At 40.5% G+C, this 21,534-nt stretch overlaps 2 long non-coding RNA genes across 3 annotated transcripts in view; one reads left to right on the forward strand and one right to left on the reverse strand.

The window, feature by feature from the left end:
- The window catches only part of LOC145877446 (uncharacterized), a 60,754-nt gene extending 42,565 nt beyond the window's left edge, over window positions 1-18,189 (reverse strand). The window contains exons 1-4 of one of the 2 annotated variants that reach the window (XR_014391757.1): window positions 16,259-18,188; window positions 15,782-15,955; window positions 8,040-8,086; window positions 5,932-7,581 (exon numbers count right to left, since the gene is read on the reverse strand). This is a non-coding gene — a long non-coding RNA (uncharacterized LOC145877446). Of the gene's footprint in view, window positions 1-5,931; window positions 7,582-8,039; window positions 8,087-15,781; window positions 15,956-16,258 lie in introns of those variants that run through there. The other variant, XR_014391758.1, reaches the window with a different exon arrangement.
- LOC106611561 (uncharacterized) lies at window positions 5,914-21,190 on the forward strand. The gene is made up of 3 exons (XR_014391756.1): window positions 5,914-5,993; window positions 6,754-6,860; window positions 20,688-21,190. It is a non-coding gene; the product is annotated as an uncharacterized LOC106611561 (long non-coding RNA).
- Window positions 21,191-21,534: the final 344 nt, after the last annotated feature.

Raw genomic sequence — 21,534 nt, forward strand, 5'->3', positions numbered from 1 at the left:
GTAGAAATATAACAGTGAATATGAGACATGGAGGAAGGTAGAAAGATAACAGTGAATATGAGACATGGAGGAAGGTATTGGGAAGGTAGAAAGGTAACAGTGAATATGAGCCATGGGGGAAGGTAGAAAGATAACGGTGAATTTGAGACATGGGGGAAGGTAGAAAGATAACAGTGAATATGAGATATGGGGGAAGGTAGAAAGATAACAGTGAATATGAGACATGGAGGAAGGTAGAAAGATAACAGTGAATATGAGACATGGAGGAAGGTAGAAAGATAACTGTGAATATGAGACATGGGGGAAGGTAGAAAGATAACAGTGAATATGAGACATGGAGGAAGGTAGAAAGATAACAGTGAATATGAGACATGGAGGAAGGTAGAAAGATAACAGTGAATATGAGACATGGAGGAAGGTAGAAAGATAACAGTGAATATGAGACATGGAGGAAGGTATTGGGAAGGTAGAAAGGTAACAGTGAATATGAGCCATGGGGGAAGGTAGAAAGATAACAGTGAATATGAGACATGGGGGAAGGTAGAAAGATAACAGTGAATATGAGACATGGAGGAAGGTAGAAAGATAACAGTGAATATGAGACATGGAGGAAGGTAGAAAGATAACTGTGAATATGAGACATGGGGGAAGGTAGAAAGATAACAGTGAATATGAGACATGGAGGAAGGTAGAAAGATAACAGTGAATATGAGACATGGAGGAAGGTAGAAAGATAACAGTGAATATGAGACATGGAGGAAGGTAGAAAGATAACAGTGAATATGAGACATGGAGGAAGGTATTGGGAAGGTAGAAAGGTAACAGTGAATATGAGCCATGGGGGAAGGTAGAAAGATAACAGTGAATATGAGACATGGAGGAAGGTAGAAAGATAACAGTGAATATGAGACATGGGGGAAGGTAGAAAGATAACAGTGAATATGAGACATGGAGGAAGGTAGAAATATAACAGTGAATATGAGACATGGAGGAAGGTAGAAAGATAACAGTGAATATGAGACATGGAGGAAGGTAGAAAGATAACAGTGAATATGAGACATGGAGGAAGGTAGAAAGATAACAGTGAATATGAGACATGGGGGAAGGTAGAAAGATAACAGTGAATATGAGACATGGAGGAAGGTAGAAAGATAACAGTGAATATGAGACATGGAGGAAGGTAGAAAGATAACAGTGAATATGAGACATGGGGGAAGGTAGAAAGATAACAGTGAATATGAGACATGGAGGAAGGTAGAAAGATAACAGTGAATATGAGACATGGGGGAAGGTAGAAAGATAACAGTGAATATGAGACATGGAGGAAGGTAGAAAGATAACAGTGAATATGAGACATGGAGGAAGGTAGAAAGATAACTGTGAATATGAGACATGGGGGAAGGTAGAAAGATAACAGTGAATATGAGACATGGAGGAAGGTAGAAAGATAACAGTGAATATGAGACATGGAGGAAGGTAGAAAGATAACAGTGAATATGAGACATGGAGGAAGGTAGAAAGATAACAGTGAATATGAGACATGGAGGAAGGTATTGGGAAGGTAGAAAGGTAACAGTGAATATGAGCCATGGGGGAAGGTAGAAAGATAACAGTGAATATGAGACATGGGGGAAGGTAGAAAGATAACAGTGAATATGAGACATGGGGGAAGGTAGAAAGATAACAGTGAATATGAGACATGGAGGAAGGTAGAAAGATAACAGTGAATATGAGACATGGGGGAAGGTAGAAAGATAACTGTGAATATGAGACATGGGGGAAGGTAGAAAGATAACAGTGAATATGAGACATGGAGGAAGGTAGAAAGATAACAGTGAATATGAGACATGGGGGAAGGTAGAAATATAACAGTGAATATGAGACATGGAGGAAGGTAGAAATATAACAGTGAATATGAGACATGGAGGAAGGTAGAAATATAACAGTGAATATGAGACATGGAGGAAGGTAGAAAGATAACAGTGAATATGAGACATGGAGGAAGGTAGAAAGATAACAGTGAATATGAGACATGGAGGAAGGTAGAAAGATAACAGTGAATATGAGACATGGGGGAAGGTAGAAAGATAACAGTGAATATGAGACATGGAGGAAGGTAGAAAGATAACAGTGAATATGAGACATGGGGGAAGGTAGAAAGATAACAGTGAATATGAGACATGGATGAAGGTAGAAAGATAACAGTGAATATGAGACATGGAGGAAGGTAGAAAGATAACAGTGAATATGAGACATGGGGGAAGGTAGAAAGATAACAGTGAATATGAGACATGGAGGAAGGTAGAAAGATAACAGTGAATATGAGACATGGAGGAAGGTAGAAAGATAACAGTGAATATGAGACATGGAGGAAGGTAGAAAGATAACAGTGAATATGAGACATGGAGGAAGGTAGAAAGATAACAGTGAATATGAGACATGGAGGAAGGTAGAAAGATAACAGTGAATATGAGACATGGGGGAAGGTAGAAAGATAACAGTGAATGTGAGACATGGGGGAAGGTAGAAAGATAACAGTGAATATGAGACATGGAGGAAGGTAGAAAGATAACAGTGAATATGAGACATGGGGGAAGGTAGAAAGATAACAGTGAATATGAGACATGGGGGAAGGTAGAAAGATAACAGTGAATATGAGACATGGGGGAAGGTAGAAAGATAACAGTGAATATGAGACATGGGGGAAGGTAGAAAGATAACAGTGAATATGAGACATGGGGGAAGGTAGAAAGATAACAGTGAATATGAGACATGGGGGAAGGTAGATAGATAACAGTGAATATGAGACATGGGGGAAGGTAGAAAGATAACAGTGAATATGAGACATGGGGGAAGGTAGAAAGATAACAGTGAATATGAGACATGGGGGAAGGTAGAAAGATAACAGTGAATATGAGACATGGGGGAAGGTAGATAGATAACAGTGAATATGAGACATGGGGGAAGGTAGATAGATAACAGTGAATATGAGACATGGGGGAAGGTAGATAGATAACAGTGAATATGAGACATGGGGGAAGGTAGATAGATAACAGTGAATATGAGACATGGGGGAAGGTAGATAGATAACAGTGAATATGAGACACGGGGGAAGGTAGATAGATAACAGTGAATATGAGACACGGGGGAAGGTAGATAGATAACAGTGAATATGAGACATGGAGGAAGGTAGAAAGATAACAGTGAATATGACTGCATACATGTTTTCTTCTTCTTATAGTGTTCTTACAAAGTTAGTTTAGTTTACTTTAGTAAGTTCAGTTTAGTTACTACATGATTCCATATGTGTTATTTCATAGTTTTGATGTCTTCAGTGTTATTCTACAATGTAGAAAATAGTAAAAATAAATAAAAAAACTTAAATAAGTAGGTGTGTCCAAACTTTTGACTGGTACTGTATAACAGAAAAATACCAGCAGGAATGGTCTTACAGCTAGAGACACAATATTGTTAAGATACAGTTGAAGTCGGAAGTTTACATTAAAATCCAAAACATTTAAATGAGGCATCTGTCAAAAAAGTAACTTTAGAGCTTTAGTGAAAGGATGGAATGACTTAGTGTTACTGCCTTTTAGTGAAAGGATGGAATGACTTAGTGTTACTACCATTTAGTGAAAGGATGGAATGACTTAGTGTTACTACCATTTAGTGAAAGGATGGAATGACTTTGTGTTACTACCATTTAGTGAAAGGATGGAATGACTTAGTGTTACTACCATTTAGTGAAAGGATGGAATGACTTAGTGTTATTACCATTTAGTGAAAGGATGGAATGACTTTGTGTTACTACCATTTAGTGAAAGGATGGAATGACTTAGTGTTGCTACCATTTAGTGAAAGGATGGAAAGACTTAGTGTTACTACCATTTAGTGAAAGGATGGAATGACTTAGTGTTACTACCATTTAGTGAAAGGATGGAATGACTTAGTGTTACCACCATTTAGTGAAAGGATGGAATGACTTAGTGTTACTACCATTTAGTGAAATGATGGACTTACTTAGTGTTACTACCATTTAGTGAAAGGATGGAATGACTTCAGAGTGTTACTAACATCATATCAAACATAAAACATGTACAACGGATCATTTTAGTTTACTGAACAAAACAATAAACACAACATGCAACAATTTCAAAGATTTTACTGAGTTACAGTTCATATAAGGACATCAGTCATTTGAAATACATTCAGTAGGCCCTAATCTATGGATTTCACATGACTGGGAATACAGATATGCATCTGTTAGTCAGATACCTTAATAAAACAGTAGGAGTGTGGATCAGAAAACTAGTCAGTATCTGGTCTGACCACCATTTCCCTCATGCAGCCTGACACATCTGCTTCACATAGAGTTGATCAGGCTGTTGATTGTGGCCTGTGGAATGTTGTCCGACTCCTCTTCAATGGCTGTGCAAAGTTGCTGGATATTGGCGGGAACTGGAACATGCTGTCGTACACGTCTATCCAGAGCATCCCGAACATGCTCAATGGGTGACATGTCTGGTGAGTACTCAGGCCATGGAAGAACTGTTTTTTTCAGCTTCCAGGAATTGTGGACATCGGGTCGTGCATTATCATGCTGAAACATGAGGTGATGGGTGAGGATGAACGGCATGACAATGGGATCTCATCACAGTATCTCTGTGCATTCAAATAGACATCAATAAAATGCAATTGTGTTCATGGTCTGTGGCTTATGCCCAACCATAACATAACCTCACCACCACCATGGGGCTGTTCACAATGTTGAACCATAACCTCACCTCCACCATGGGGCTGTTCACAATGTCCATACCATAACCTCACCACCACCATGGGGCTGTTCACAATGTTGAACCATAACCTCACCTCCACCATGGGGCTGTTCACAATGTCCATACCGTAACCTCACCACCACCATGGGGCTGTTCACAATGTTGAACCATAACCCCACCTCCACCATGGGGCTCTCTGTTCACAACGTTGAACCATAACCCCACCTCCACCATGGGGCTGTTCACAATGTTGAACCATAACCTCACCTCCACCATGGGGCTGTTCACAATGTTGAACCATAACCTCACCTCCACCATGGGGCTGTTCACAATGTTGAACCATAACCTCACCACCACCATGGGGCTGTTCACAATGTTGAACCATAACCTCACCTCCACCATGGGGCTGTTCACAATGTTGAACCATAACCTCACCTCCACAATGGGGCTGTTCACAATGTTGAACCATAACCTCACCTCCACCATGGGGCTGTTCACAATGTTGAACCATAACCCCACCTCCACCATGGTGCTGTTCACAATGTTGAACCATAACCTCACCTCCACCATGGGGCTGTTCACAATGTTGAACCATTACCTCACCTCCACCATGGGGCTCTCTGTTCACAACGTTGAACCATAACCCCACCTCCACCATGGGGCTGTTCACAATGTTGAACCATAACCTCACCTCCACCATGGGGCTCTCTGTTCACAATGTTGACATCAGCAAACCGCTCACCCACATGACGCCATACAATTAGTGGTCTGAGGTTTTTATATGACAAAACTACACATTTTAGAGAGACCTTTGTAATGATCATGCTGTTAATCAGCTTCTTGATATGCCACACCTGTCAGGTGGATGGATTATCTTGGCAAATGAGAAATGCTCACTGTGTGTGTGTGTCCAGTGTGTGTGTGTGGTGTGTGTGTGTGTGTGTGTGTGTGTGTGTGTGTGTGTGTGTGTGTGTGTGTGTGTGTGTGTGTGTGTGTATATTTATGAATTCAGAGAGAATAACATAGTTCAACAGCACAGTGTAGACAGTCTGAATTCAGAAGCATTGGGTGATCAGCACATATCTTTATATCTTTATCTGTTCTTGGGCAGGACTCTCACTTCCCTATTTATCTATACAAGGACACAGGAGACAGCTGGTTTGCAACACAGGATTATACTCCCCAAAACAGGACATTATAACAGGACCGTTTCACAAGGTTAGTGACATACTCAGTTATGTGGAAAAATACAATTAACATGTTCCATTGAAGTGTGTGTGTTTGGGCCATTTATATTTTAGTTCTGTGGATTTACAGGAATAAACTGGTGTGTGTGTGAGTCAAGAGTGTGAGTGTGTGTGTCCAGTGTGTGTGTGTCCAGTGTGTGTGTGAATGTGTTTCCAGTGTGTGTGTGTGTGTGAGTGAGTGAGTGTCCAGTGTTTGTCCAGTGTGTGTGTTTGTGAGTGTGTGTCCAGTGTGTGTATGTGTGCGTGTTTGTCCAGTGTGTGTGTCTGTTTGTCCGTTGTGTGTGTGTGTGTGTGTCTGTCCAGTGTTTGTATCGTGTGTGTGTGTGTGTGTGTCCAGTGTGTGTGTGTGTGTCCAGTGTGTGTGTGTGTGTGTGTGTGTGTGTGTGTGTGATTGAGTGTTTAGTGTGTGGGTGTACGTGTGTGTGCGCGATTGATTCCAATGTGTGTGTCCAGTGTGTGTGTGTGGGTGTCCAGTGTGTGTGTGTCCAGTGTGTGTGTGTGTGTACTGCGTGATTGTGTGTGAGTGTGTGTGTGTGTGACTGAGTGTGTGTGTGTCCACTGCGAGTGTGTGTGTGTGTCCTGTGTGTCCGTGTGTGTGTGTGTGTGTGTCAGTGTGTGCATGTCTCCAGTGTTTGTGTGTGTTTATCCATTTGGTGTGTGTGTCCAGCGTTTGTCCAGTGTGTGAGCGTATCACAGCACATATCTTTATATCTTGATCTGTTCTTGGGCAGGACTCTCACTTCCCTGTTTATCTATACAAGGACCCAGGAAACAGCTGGTTTGCAACACAGGATTATACTCCCCAAAACAGGACATTATAACAGGACCGTTTCACAAGGTTAGTCACATACTCAGTTATGTGGACACATACAATTAACATGTTCCATTGAAGTGTGTGTGTGTGTGAGTCAAGAGTGTGTGTGTGTGAGTGTGTGTCCAGTGTATGTGTGAGTGTGTTTCCAGTGTGTGTGTGTGTGTGTGTGTGTCCATGTATTTAAATGTCATATTGTGATCAAACATAAAACATTAGAGAGAAACATCATGTTGTGTTTGACACAGGGACACTGAGGACTTTGTAAAAAGCCTAAACCCTGGATAGAGGGGCTCAGTGAACGTGGAGGTGAATGTGTGCAGGTGGGTCAGTGTGTCAGAGGAGACTCTATAGTAGGACAGAGTGCCGGCTGGCCAATCCAGATACACTCTTACTCAGTGGGAGCTGGTAGTGGGATTATTATTGTGCCAGGCAGTGTAACTGTTGTCAGAGCAGTCCAGACTCCAGGACTCCTTATTCCCACCAATCTTACATTTATTACCCCCTCCTCTCCTGTTGATTCCTTTATATGTCACTCCTATAACAGCCTCTCCCCCACTCCACTCTGCCTCCCAGTAACAGCGCCCAGTCAGACCCTCTCTACACAGCACCTGTTTACAGTCCTCAAATCTCTCTGGGTGATCAGGATACGGCTGCTTCTCTCTCCTCCATGTCACCTTTCTGTTCTCCTCAGACAGAGAGAGGTGTTTGTTTACTGTGTTTGGGTCCAGTGTGAGATCACAGACATCTGATGGTTGAAACCAGACACAATATTAGAAATCATCATCATTCACATCAGAATGTTAACTCACTTTTCACTAATTCATTTAATGTAGATCTTTCTAGGTATCAAAAGGAGAAGTTAAGGTAACTTGAGACTTGTTGAATGATCATATGTTATACTGTATGGTAATATAAAACACACTTATTCCCATTACTTACACACGCACGCACACACACACACACACACACACACGCACACACACACCTTAAGCATCATGAACATACACACATTTGTTATGTAACACGAACACACCACACACATTGTCAAAGCAACTCATTGTAAACGTTGGTGTCCCTGATTTCTGCTTCTGTAGAACTACAGCTGATATTTAATATGACCAAGTCAGTAATGATGGTGGTCTTTGACTTAACTTGAATTAAGACTTATTCTTAGTCATATTCTTCGCAGCAGTTAACACTCACATTTTCTAAGTTCAGGTTTCATTCTGCTCTCTCCACCATGTTCCACACTGTAGCGGTAAGCAGAAGAACAGACAGTCATTGAGGGACACACAAACTCTCTCCCACACACACACACACACACACACACACACACACACACACACACACACACACACACACACACACACACACACACACACACAGAGTCAGCACATAACTTTGTGCAAGTGGTGATAAGAATGTTTGTCTTAACTAGCCTGATAAGTCAAACATGTCTGAAATGAACATTGACATAAACCCTCTAAATGCTTGAGTTTCTCCAGTCTCCATATTGGAGCAAATACTAAACTTTTGAGTAAATTAATTTGTCCAAATAACTTGGACTTCTTCAAATGGGAGAACTAGATACATAAAGTGCTTTCATATCTAAACGGTAAAACAGATATGTATGAATACCCTCAAATAAAAGGTGACATTCTGTACTGTCACCTAATATGAAACATTCTATCTCAAATCCAAAATGCTGGAGCATAGCACCAAATTTAAAACTGTAAGCTTCACTGTCCAAACACATATGGTGTGGACTATGTGTGTCTGGTAAACACATGTGGATCTGGTGAACAGTTATCACTTGTTGACCAACTACAGGAATACTGACCTCAGAGTCTCCAGTTTACAGTGGGGATTCCCCAGTCCAGCAGAGAGCAGCTTCACCCCTGAATCCTTCAGGTCATTGTTACTCAGATCCAGCTCTCTCAGGTGTGATGGGTTTGACCTCAGAGCTGAGACCAGAGAAGCACAGCCTTCGTCTGTGACTAGGCAGCCTGACAGCCTGACAAAGAGATCATCATGACTTCACAAACACACTGTTCATTTAACGAGTAGTGTAGAAGGACAATGGCAGATGCATTCGGTTTATTCTCTCAAACAACATATAGATTAATCTGCTTGAATGTCCTTGAGTGGCCCAGCCAGAGCCCGATTCAAAATCTCTGGAGAGACCTGAAAATAACTGTGCAGCGATGCTCCCCATCCAACCTTACAGTCCTTGAGATGATCTGCAGAGAATAATAGAAAACTCCCCAAATACAGGTGTGCCAAGCTTGTAGCTTGTAATCGCTGCCAAAGGTGCTTCAACAAGTACTGAGTAAAGGGTCTGAGTACTTATGTAAATGCAAAATGTCTGTATTTTATTTTGAATAAATTTGCTAAAATAAAAAAAAATAAACGTTTTTGCTACTTCATTATAGGGCATTGTGTGTAGATTGATAAGGGGAAAAAAACGTTTTAATCCATTTTAGAATAAGGCTGTAACCTAATGTAACAAAATGTGGAAATAGTCAATATACTTTCTGACTGCACTGTAGACAGATGTGTGCCTTTCCAAACCAATCATTGAATTTACCAAACTCCTGTCGGATTTATCTATAGTTATGCACATGCACAAAAGGGATTTATTTACAATTATAAACTGGGTCCGAGCATGGCATGCTGGTTGGCAGAAAGCCTCGAACCCTGAATGCTGATTGGCTGAAAGCCATTGTGTAAATCAACGTATACCATGGGTATTACAAAATTAATATTACGTTGGTAACCAGTTTATAATAGCATTAATGCATCCCAGGGGTTTGTGGTATATGGCCAATATACCATGGTTAACGGCTGTATCCAGGAACTCTGCGTTGCGTCGTGCATAAGAACAGCCCTTAGCTGTGGTATATTGGTCATATACCATACTCCCTTGTACCTTATTGCTTAAACATAGCAGTCAAATTCGTTAAATCGACATCCATTGATGGAAAATTATGTGGAGAGTAAATTGTATCATCTCAAGTGACATATTCAAATGTATTTATTACCTCATGTTAGGCTGGACAATATATAAAATTAACCAACAAATATTGGATATTTTGCAATTTGGAGTAATTACTACTTCAGTAAGGATAAACACTTTATTCAGTGACCTTTGAAACTGATGGTCAGATCAACACATGGCTTCTAAAAAAATGTATTGCAATTGAAAAATAATTCCAATAGATGGCAGCATAAGACTACAAATGAAATCTCAGAAGCTCTGTTTTCTCCCTGATTACATCGATCTCTCTCCCTCTCCACAAGGATGGACTGAAACATAATTTTAACAGATTCCTGTGAAGTAATATAATGATGATTCATGTTTATTATTACCTGTTTTGAAATTATACTTCAATACTACAATGATTATCAATAAGCCTGAACATTAATTCAGTCACCTCTGGTCGAGAAAATGTAGTTTCCTTTTACATTAATTCATCAACCAACATTGAGCCGAATTACCTTCTCGCACAAGTAGCCAACTCAACAAGCCCTGCCAAAAAGCTTATGCCATCAGCAGCTAAAAAGCTTGTGCCGTCATTCTGCCTTCTTGTGCAAGCAAGGGGCATGTTGAGGTAAATTCGTTTCATTGGTGTGCTGGACGATGCACTCTTTCGTCTTTTATTTCGTATTTTTTATTTTCATATCAGATATTAAGATTAATATATAATGAATGTATAGTAGGGTTGAGGTTGCCTGACTAGTGATTATTTCACCAGGGTTTCAATATCTGCTATAGTTATTATTTGTTCACTCTCCCAAAAGCAACACAGGCTCGTCGGATTGTGCAGGATTACGGACTACTAAGGGAAACCCAGTCACGAGCTGCCCAGTGATGCAAGCCTACCAGAGGAGCTAAATATAATTTATGCTCGCTTCGAGGCAAGCAACGCTGAAGCATGCATGAGAGCACCAGATGTTCCGGATGACTGTATGATCATGCTCTCCGTAGCCGATGTGAGAAAGACCTTTTAACAGGTCAACATTCACAAGGCCGCAGGGCCAGACGGATTACCAGGGCGTGTGCTCAGAGCATGCGAGGACCAGCTGGCAAATGTCTTCATTGACATTTTCAACCTCTCCCTGAAAGAGTCTGTAAAACCTACATGTTTCAAGCAGACCACCATAGTCCCTGTGCCCAATAATGTAAAGGTAACCTGCCTAAATGACTACCGCCCCGTCGTCAAACTGCATCCTGGACTTCCTGGCGGGCCTCCCCCAGGTGGTAAGGGTAGGCAACAGCACATCTGCCACGCTGATCCTCAACACTGTTGTTGATATTATTTATTTAATGATATATATATATATATATATCTGACCAACTGGAATTGTGATACAGTGAATTGTAAGTGAAATAATCTGTCTGTAAACAATTGTTGGAAAAATGACCTGTGTCATGCACAAAGAAGATGTCTTAACTGACTTGCCAAAACTATAGTTTGTTAACAAGACATTTGTGGAGTGGTTGAAAAACGAGTTTTAATGAGTTTTAACCTGTTAGGGCTAGGGGGCAGTATTTGCACGGCTGGATAAAAAAAATGTACCCGATTTAATCTGGTTACTAATCCTACCCAGTAACTAGAATATGCATATACTTATTATATATGGATAGAAAACACTCTAAAGTTTCTAAAACTGTTTGAATGGTGTCTGTGAGTATAACAGAACTCATTTGGCAGGCAAAACCCTGAGACATTTTCTGACAGGAAGTGGATACCTGATGTGTTGTATTACCTTTAAACCTATGCCATTGAAAAACACAGGGGCTGAGGAATATTTTGGCACTTCCTATTGCTTCCACTAGATGTCACCAGCCTTTACAAAGTGTTTTGAGTCTTCTGGAGGGAGATCTGACCGAACAAGAGCCATGGAACGATGATGGCCCATTAGACACCTGGCGCTCGAGTTCATGTTGGGTACCCTCGTTCCAATACGTTATAAAAGAGAATGCATTCGTCCACCTTGAATATTATTCATGTTCTGGTTAAAAAAGGCCCTAATGATTTATGCTATACAACGTTTGACATGTTTGAACGAACGTAAATATATTTTTTCCCCTCGTTCATGAAGTGAAGTCCGGCGGGCTTAGATCATGTGCTAACAAGACGGAGATTTTTGGACATAAATGATGAGCTTTTTTGAACAAAACTACATTCGTTATGGACCTGTGATACCTGGAAGTGACATCTTATGAAGAGAATCAAAGGTAATGGATTATTTACATAGTATTTTCGATTTTAGATCTCCCCAACATGACGACTAGTCTGTATCGCAACGCGTATTTTTCTGGGCGCAGTGCTCAGATTATTGCAAAGTGTGATTTCCCAGTAAGGTTATTTTTAAATCTGGCAAGTTGATTGCGTTCAAGAGATGTAAATCTATAATTCTTTAAATGACAATATAATATTTTACCAATGTTTTCTAATTTTAATTATTTAATTTGTGGTGCTGACTTGACTGCCGGTTATTGGAGGGAAACGATTTCCTCAACATCAATGCCATAGTAAAACGCTGTTTTTGGATATAAATATGAACTTGATAGAACTAAAAATGCATGCATTGTCTAACATAATGTCCTAGGAGTGTCATCTGATGGAGATTGTAAAAGGTTAGTGCATCATTTTAGCTGGTTTTATGGTTTTGGTGACCCTGTCTTTGAATTGACAAAACATTACACACAACTCTTGTAAATGTACTGTCCTAACATACTCTAAATTTATGCTTTCGCCGTAAAACCTTTTTGAAATCGTAAAACGTGGTTAGATTAAGGAGATGTTTATCTTTCAAAGGGTGTAAAATAGTTGTATGTTTGAAAAATTTGAATTTTGACATTTATTTGGATTCAAATTTGCCGCTCTTGAAATGCACCTGCTGTTGATGGAGTGCACCACGGGTGGGACGCTTGCGTCCCACCTAGCCCATAGAGGTTAACGAGTTTTAATTCATTAACTTGTTATGGATAGGGGGCAGTATCTTCACGGCCGGATAAAAAACGTACCCGATTTAATCTGGTTATTACTCCTGCCCAGAAACTAGAATATGCATATAATTAGTAGCTTTGGATAGAAAACACTCCAAAGTTTCTAAAATTGTTTGAATGGTGTCTGTGAGTATAACAGAACTCAAATGGCAGGCCAAAACCTGAGAAGATTCTGTACAGGAAGTACCCTGTCTGACCATTTCTTGGCCTTCTTTGTCATCTCTATCCAAAACAAAGGATCTCTGCTGTAACGTGACACTTTCTAAGGCTCCCGTAGGCTCCCAGAAGGTGGAGGAATGATGACTCTGCAGTTACTGGCTGAAAAACAGTAGCGCATTTGGTAAGTGGTCGATCTGAGAACAATGAGACGGGTGCACGTTAAGAGTCCATTTTACTTTTTCAGTCTTTGAACGAAAACAACGACTCCCGGTCGGAATATTATCACTATTTTACGAGAAAAATCGCATAAAAATTGATTTTAAACGGCGTTTGACATGCTTCGAAGTACGGTAATGGAATATTTTGAATTTTTTTGTCACGATACGCGTCCGCGTGTCACCCTTCGTTACCCTTCGGATAGTGTCTTGAACGCACGAACAAAACGCCGCTATTTGGATATAACTATGGATTATTTGGAACCAAACCAACATTTGTTGTTGAAGTAGAAGTCCTGGGAGTGCATTCTGACAAAGAACAGCAAAGGTAATCAAATTTTTCTTATAGTAAATCTGAGTTTGGTGAGTACCAAACTTGGTGGGTGTCAAATTAGCTAGCCCGTGATGGCGAGCTATCTACTCAGAATATTGCAAAATGTGCTTTCACCGAAAAAAGCTATTTTAAAATCAGACACTGCGATTGCATAAAGGAGTTCTGTATCTATAATTCTTAAAATAATTGTTATGTTTTTTGTGAACGTTTATCGTGAGTAATTTAGTAAATTCACCGGAAGTGTTCGGTGGGAATGCTAGTTCTGAACGTCACATGCTAATGTAAAAAGCTGGTTTTTGATATAAATATAAACTTGAACAAAACATGCATGTATTGTATAACATAATGTCCTAGGAGTGTCATCTGATGAAGATCATCAAAGGTTAGTGCTGCATTTAGCTGTCTTCTGGGTTTTTGTGACATTATATGCTAGCTTGAAAAATGGGTGTCTGATTATTTCTGGCTTGGTACTCTGCTGACATAATCTAATGTTTTGCTTTCGCTGTAAAGCCTTTTTGGAATCGGACAGTGTGGTTAGATTAACGAGAGTCTTGTCTTTAAAATGCTGTGAAATAGTCATATGTTTGAAAAATGGAAGTTTTCGGATTTTAGAGGAATTTGTATTTCGCGCCACGCCCATCATTGGATATTGGAGCAGGTGTTCTTCTAGCGGAACGTCTAGATGTAAGAGGTTTTTAACCTGTTTGGGATAGTGGGCAGTATTTTCACGTCCGGATAAAAAACGTACCCGATTTAATCTGGTTACCCCTCCTACCCAGTAACTAGAATATGCATATACTTATTACATATGGATAGAAAACACCCTAAAGTTTCTAAAACTGTTTGAATGGTGTCTGTGAGTATAACAGAACTCATTTGGCAGGCAAAAACCTGAGAAGGTTTCATTCAGGAAGTGGCCTGTCTGACAAGGTTTTGTTGTTCTTGCTTCTGTTTATTGAAGAGTCAGGATCTTAGCTGTAACGTGACATTTCCTAGGGCTCCAATAGGCTCTCAGAGCCCGGGAAAAACCTGAACGATGATGAGGCAGCCTCAGGCTGAAACACATTATCGCCTTTGCAAAGTGGCCCATCAAAGGACAATGGAATTAAACGCGTGCCTGATTCGACCCAGTGATATATTTTCCTTCGGCTGTTTATCTAATTGCAGATTCCCGGTCGGAATATTATCGCTTTTTTACGAGAAAAATGGCATAAAAATTGATTTTAAACAGCGGTTGACATGCTTCGAAGTACGGTAATGAAATATTTAGAAATCTTTTGTCACGAAATGTGCCGTGCGCACGACCGTTATTTACCATTGGGATAGTGTCTGGGATGCACGAACAAAACGTCGCTGTTGGAACATAACTATGGATTATTTTGGACCAAACCTACATTTGTTATTGAAGTAGAAGTCCTGGGAGTGCATTCTGATGAAGAACAGGAAAGGTAAGTCCATTTTTCTTACAGTAAATCTGATATTGGTGAGTGCTAAACCTGCTGGGTGTCTAAATAGCTAGCCCTGTGATGCCGGGCTATGTACTTAGAATATTGCAAAATGTGCTTTCACCGAAAAGCTATTTTAAAATCGGACATATCGAGTGCATAGAGGAGTAATGTATCTATAATTCTTAAAATAATTGTTATGCTTTTTGTGAACGTTTATCGTGAGTAATTTAGTAAATTGTTAGTAAATTCGCCGGAAGTTTGCGGGGGGTATGCTAGTTCTGAACTTCACATGCTAATGTAAAAAGCTGTTTTTTGATATAAATATGAACTTGATTGAACAAAACATGCATGTATTGTATAACATAATGTCCTAGGTGTGTCATCTGATGAAGATCATCAAAGGTTAGTGCTGCATTTAGCTGTCTTCTGGGTTTTTGTGACATTATATGCTAGCTTGAAAAATGGGTGTCTGATTATTTCTGGCTTGGTACTCTGCTGACATAATCTAATGTTTTGCTTTCGTTGTAAAGCCTTTTTGAAATCGGAAAGTGTGGTTAGATTAACGAGAGTCTTGTCTTTAAATAGCTGTAAAATAGTCATATGTTTGAGAAATTGAAGTAATAGGATTTTTAAGGTATTTGAAAATCGCGCCACAGGCTTCAACTGGCTGTTACGTAGGTGGGACGAATTCGTCCCGCCTAGCCCATAGAGGTTAACTAGCCTGATAAGTCAAACATGTCTGATATGAACATTGACATAAACCCTCTACATACTTGAGTTTCTCCAGTCTGCAGTGTGGATCCTCCAGTCCAGCAGAGAGCAGTCTGACTCCTGAGTCTCCTGGGTGACTGTAGCTCAGGTCCAGCTCTCTCAGGTGTGAGGGGTTTGACCTCAGAGCTGAGGCCAGAGAAGCACAGCTTTCCTCTGTGACTTGACAGCCTGACAGCCTGACAAAGAGATCATCATGAATTCACAAACACACTGTTAATTTAACAAGTAGTGTAGAAGGACAATGGCAGATGCATTTGGTTTATTCTCTCCAACAACATATAGATTCATCTTCCTTCTAATATAATTGTATGGTTATATCGTCATACTAATGTGAACACCAATACACCGATTCAAAATGGTTTTCAATATAATATTATATACATGCAAATCAATGCATTTATTCAATACATTTTTCAATATAACATTATATACATATTTTTCTCTAAACTGAATATTTCTTCCTGATGATTAGTTCTTACATGTATTTTATTTAATCACAGAACAGCTCTGGAGGCTTTGACCACTGGCAGCAGCCTCAGAAGACCTTCCTCTGATCTGGAGTATTTCTTCAGGTCAAACACATCGAGCTCCTTTTCTGAAGTCAGCAACACAAAGACCAGAGCTGACCACTGCAGGTGACAGGTTGGGTTTTGAGAGACTTCCTGATCTCAGGTAGCTTTGGATCTCCTCCACTAGAAAATGGTCATTCAGTTCATTCAGACAGTGGAACAGATTGATGCTCCTCTCTGGGAAGGAAGAGACAGGTCCATACTGGAGTAAAGAGATCATTCTGTCACTGGGAAAACTGGCTTTTCAACAGCTTGTGAATGGCAATCTGATTTTCTATGACGAAGACCTGAAAGAGGCTGGCATTGATGTCAATGAAGCCTCAGTGTTCTCAGGATTGTGCACACAGCTCTTTAAAGAGGAATGTGGGCTGTACCAGGACAAGGTGTACTGCTTTGTTCATCTGAGCATTCAGGAGTTTCTGGCTGCTCTATATGTGTTTCTCTCATTTATCAACAACAATGAGAATGTAATGAACAATCTGAAAACAAAAGATGAGCCTGAAGTAACTTTCTACAAGAGTGATGGGAATCTAATGGACAAACTGCAAACAACGTCCAGGAACCTTTCTGTGAGGATCAGACAAAGGCGTAAAGTTACCGTCTACAAAGTGAGACAGGAAACCTGGACCTGTTCCTCCGCTTCCTTCTGGGCCTCTCACTGGAGTCCAATCAGAAGCACTTACGAGGTCTACTGACAAAGACAAGAAGAAGCTCACAGAGCCATGAAGAAACAGTCAAGTACATCAAGGAGAAGATCAGGGAGAATCCTTCTCCAAAGATACTTTTCATTCTTCTGTTTGGTATGAAACACCACAAGGTGTGTGTACATCTCAGTCAGACTCTTGGGCATCTCTTCTCTCTTATATTCCAACATGTGTTCAAGGACTATTGCAGAAATCCAACAGAAGACTGGAATGTGGCACATGATGTGGAGGCTCCTTGATGTCTTTATGTGTGAGATGATTCTGCTGGCCAGGTCCTCATCACTGAATCTCTTCCTGAAGTACTCCTCCTTCTGTGGGTCATTGAACTCTCGTACCTCTGTCACCTGGTCAACACATCCTGAAGGGATCTTATTGGCTGCTGCAGGTCGGGTAGTTATCCAGAGGAGAGCAGAGTGAAGCAGATTTCCCTTGATGAGATTTGTCAGCAGAACATCCACTGAGGTTGACTCTGTGACGTCACAACAGATCTTGTTCTTCTGGAAGTCTAGGGGCAGTCGGCACTCATCCAGACCATCAAAGATGAACAGAACTTTGTACTTGTTGTAGTTGGAGATTTTTGATTCTTTGGTTTCCATTGAGAAGTGATTGAGAAGTTCAATGAAAGTGTGTTTGTCCTCTTTCATCAAATTCAGCTCCCGAAAAGGGAATGAAAATACAAATTGGACATCCTGATTTGCTTTTCCTTCAGCCCAGTCCAGAATGAACTTCTGCACAGAGACTGTTTTTCCAATGCCAGCGACTCCCTTTGTCAGCACAGTTCTGATAAGTTTGTCTTGTCCAGTTAAGGGTTTGAAGATGTCGTTACATTTGATTGCAGTCTCTGGTCTTGCTTGTTTCCTGGTTGTGGTCTCAATCTGTCTCAGCTCATTTTCATTATTGACCTCTCCTGTTCCACCCTCTGTGATGTAGAGCTCTGTGTAGATCTTATTGAGAAGTGTTCGGTTTCCTTGTTTAGCGATCTCCTCAAATACACATTGAAACTTCTTCTTAAGATTAGATTTGAATTCACGTTGGCAAATCACAGCAAGCTCATCTGAATGAAGAAATAACACAGAGGATATTAATATTATGTCTGTTTTAATGCCTACAGTATTGAAGGACTGTTGTAAAGTTTAAATTATAATAATTTATTATCTTAACTGTCTATGTAAATGTGTAAATGTTCTCATAATGTATTACAGACTGGTGTGACTGATTATATTATTATTGGTATTATTGATGGTATTATTAATGTTGTCTCTCTCTCTCTCTAAATGAATCACCACAACACATCCCTGCTGCTACTTGATGAGGTCACTAGGGGTGTTGAGGCTGCTACAATATCATTGAGTTACACAGCTACTTTAGCTGTACTTTAGCTACAGCTTTTAAATGTTATAAAACAGCATTCAACATGAGGCAGACAGATCTTACAGTTCTCTAGTGTGTCAGCAAGCTCTTTCTGGTTCATTTTCCTCAGGACGTGCAGTGTGATCTTCAGAGCCCCCTCTCTGGCACTGCTCTCCTGCTTCTCATCTTCAGCATCCACCACTTCCTTATCCTGCTTCTGACTCTCAAAGCCTTCTGGGAGTTCTGGACTAAGAATCCTCTTGAACATCTTCAGCTCGTTCTTCAAAAATGTCATAATATTCTCTTCAAGCAACTGAAAAAAATTAAGTAAATAAGTTAAGCAAGAGAAGAAATGCTTTCTCATGAACACATTAATGAATGATTGACAGATGAACTTTACTTAAGCTTAACAAAAACAAATGTACATAACAGGACCACATACTCTGAATATGGAGGCCAGGTCTGTTTGATGACTCTGGGAAGACTGACCACTGAGAATCTCTGACTCTGATCTCTCCTGTTGGTTTCTGTGGACAAAACATGAGATTACATCTCCTCGTCCAGGGAGTACACACACACACACACACACACACACACAGAGGAAGGGAATGTTGTGTTTGTTTAATATTGTTTTAGGACTATGAAATGGACAAAAGGATTAGCCTATGGATTATGAAAACAACGAAAATAAATGGTAAAATGTGAGAGGAGAAATGACTAGAGACAGTGTTGTTTAACTCACTGACCATGACCCATGAGTTCTTCTTACCTTTGTTCAGTAGAAAAGTCTCCCTCTTTAAAACATATAGGACGGTCCATAGACTGGTCACTCTTCATAGACCCACAGCTGGGAACAGGGGAGGCTGGTCTCTCCTGCTTGATTGGGCTTCAACACAACAGTAACAAACATTACATCTCTCATCTACTCTGAGCTCAGATGGGGATACATAAGAAGAGCTCGGGATCAGACAGACAGACAGACAGACAGACAGACGAGACAGACACAGACACAGTGAGACAGAGACACAGTGAGACAGAGACACAGTGAGACAGAGACACAGAGAGACAGAGAGACACAGAGAGACAGAGAGACACACAGAGACAGAGAGACACACAGAGACAGTGAGACAGACACAGACACACAGTGAGACAGACACAGAGACAGTGAGACAGACAGACAGACAGACAGACAGACAGACAGACAGACAGACAGACAGACAGACAGACAGACAGACAGTGAGACAGACACAGACAGACAGACAGTGAGACAGACACAGACAGTGAGACAGACACAGACAGACAGACAGACAGACAGAAATTAGACAGACAGAGACAGACAGACACAAGAAAGACAGAGACAGACAGACACAAGAAAGACAGAGACAGACAGACAGACAGACAGACGAGACAGACACAGTGAGACAGAGACACAGACAGACACACAGAGAGACAGAGAGACACACAGAGAGACAGAGAGACACACAGAGACAGAGAGACACACAGAGACAGTGAGACAGACACAGAGACAGTGAGACAGACACAGAGACAGACAGACAGACAGACAGTGAGACAGACACAGACAGACAGACAGTGAGACAGACACAGACAGACAGACAGTGAGACAGACACAGACAGTGAGACAGACACAGACAGACAGACAGACAGAAATTAGACAGACAGAGACAGACAGACACAAGAAAGACAGAGACAGACAGACACAAGAAAGACAGAGACAGACAGACACAAGAAAGACAGATACAGACAGACACAAAGACAGATACACCGCAGACACCAGACAGAGAGACAGACACAGAGAGAGAGACAGACACAGAGACAGTGAGACAGAGACACAGACAGATGGTGAAAGACACACAGACAGAGAAAGACAGAGACAGACACAGAGACATACAGACACAGACACAGACAGACAGAGACAGACACAGAGAGACAGAGAGACACACACAGACATAGACAGAGACAGTGAGACAGACACACAGACAGCGAAAGACACAGAGACAGACAGTGACAGACAGGCAGGCAGAGACACAGGCAACGAGACAGACAGACAGACAGACAGAGGGAATGTTGTGTTTGTTTAATATTGTTTTAGGACTATGAAAATGGACAAAAGTATTAGCCTTATTTATTATGAAAACAACAAAAATAAATGGGAAAATGGGAGAGGAGAAATTACTAGAGACAGTGTTGTTTAACTCACTGACCATGACCCATGAGTTCTTCTTACCTTTGTTCAGTAGAAAAGTCTCCCTCTCTAAACTCTATAGGTATACCCATAGACCGGTCACTCTTCATGGACACACAGCTGGGAACAGGGGAGGCTGGTCTCTCCTCCTTGATTGGTCTTCAACACAACAGAGACAAACATTACATCTCTCATCTACTCTGAGCTCAGATGGGGAAACATAAGAAGACTTTCATTCTAAAATGCTATGTATCAATTTTCAGAAAAGTTGGTGAATTCGATTTTATTACTTAAAGAAATGATCAAATAAATTGTGTTTTTTCACTATCTAATCATGGCACGGGGTTGTTCAATGACAGACATGACTTTGTTTATATTATATCACTTGATGGTTTCATTTCAGAGAGTCACATTTTTTTTTTGCAAAATGCTATATATCCGTCTCACTCTCAGATGTGACCGACCGGCTCAATTTGGCAATTAACTAAATGTGTGGTGTTTTTGGTTTATGTCAGTTTAATTGTTTGTTATGCTATAAATTGTTATTTTATGGATGTAAGTGATAAAATTAACTAGAAGATTGTATATTTTGCAATTCTGAGTAATTACTACTTTAGTAAGGAATTAAACATCATTCAGTACTACTGCAGTTGCTACATAATTCCAATAGATGGAAGCATAAGACCACAAATGACATTTCAGAAGATTAGTTTTCTCCCTGGATACACCACCACTTCCCCTCACAGGAAAACTCCTGTGTGAGCTTCTTTCTGTCCCTTTACACACTGCTAACGCAAGCGGAAGGACTGAAAAAGCATTTAACAGATTACTGTAAAGTAATATAATGATGATTCATGTTAATTATTACCTGTTTTTATGTGAAGAAGAAGGGCATGTTGAGGTAAATTTACTAACCGGGAGGGTTGAAT

Source organism: Salmo salar, chromosome 03 (genome assembly GCF_965601325.2).
Source record: "Salmo salar chromosome 03, fSalSal1, whole genome shotgun sequence".
Taxonomy (NCBI): domain Eukaryota; kingdom Metazoa; phylum Chordata; class Actinopteri; order Salmoniformes; family Salmonidae; genus Salmo; species Salmo salar.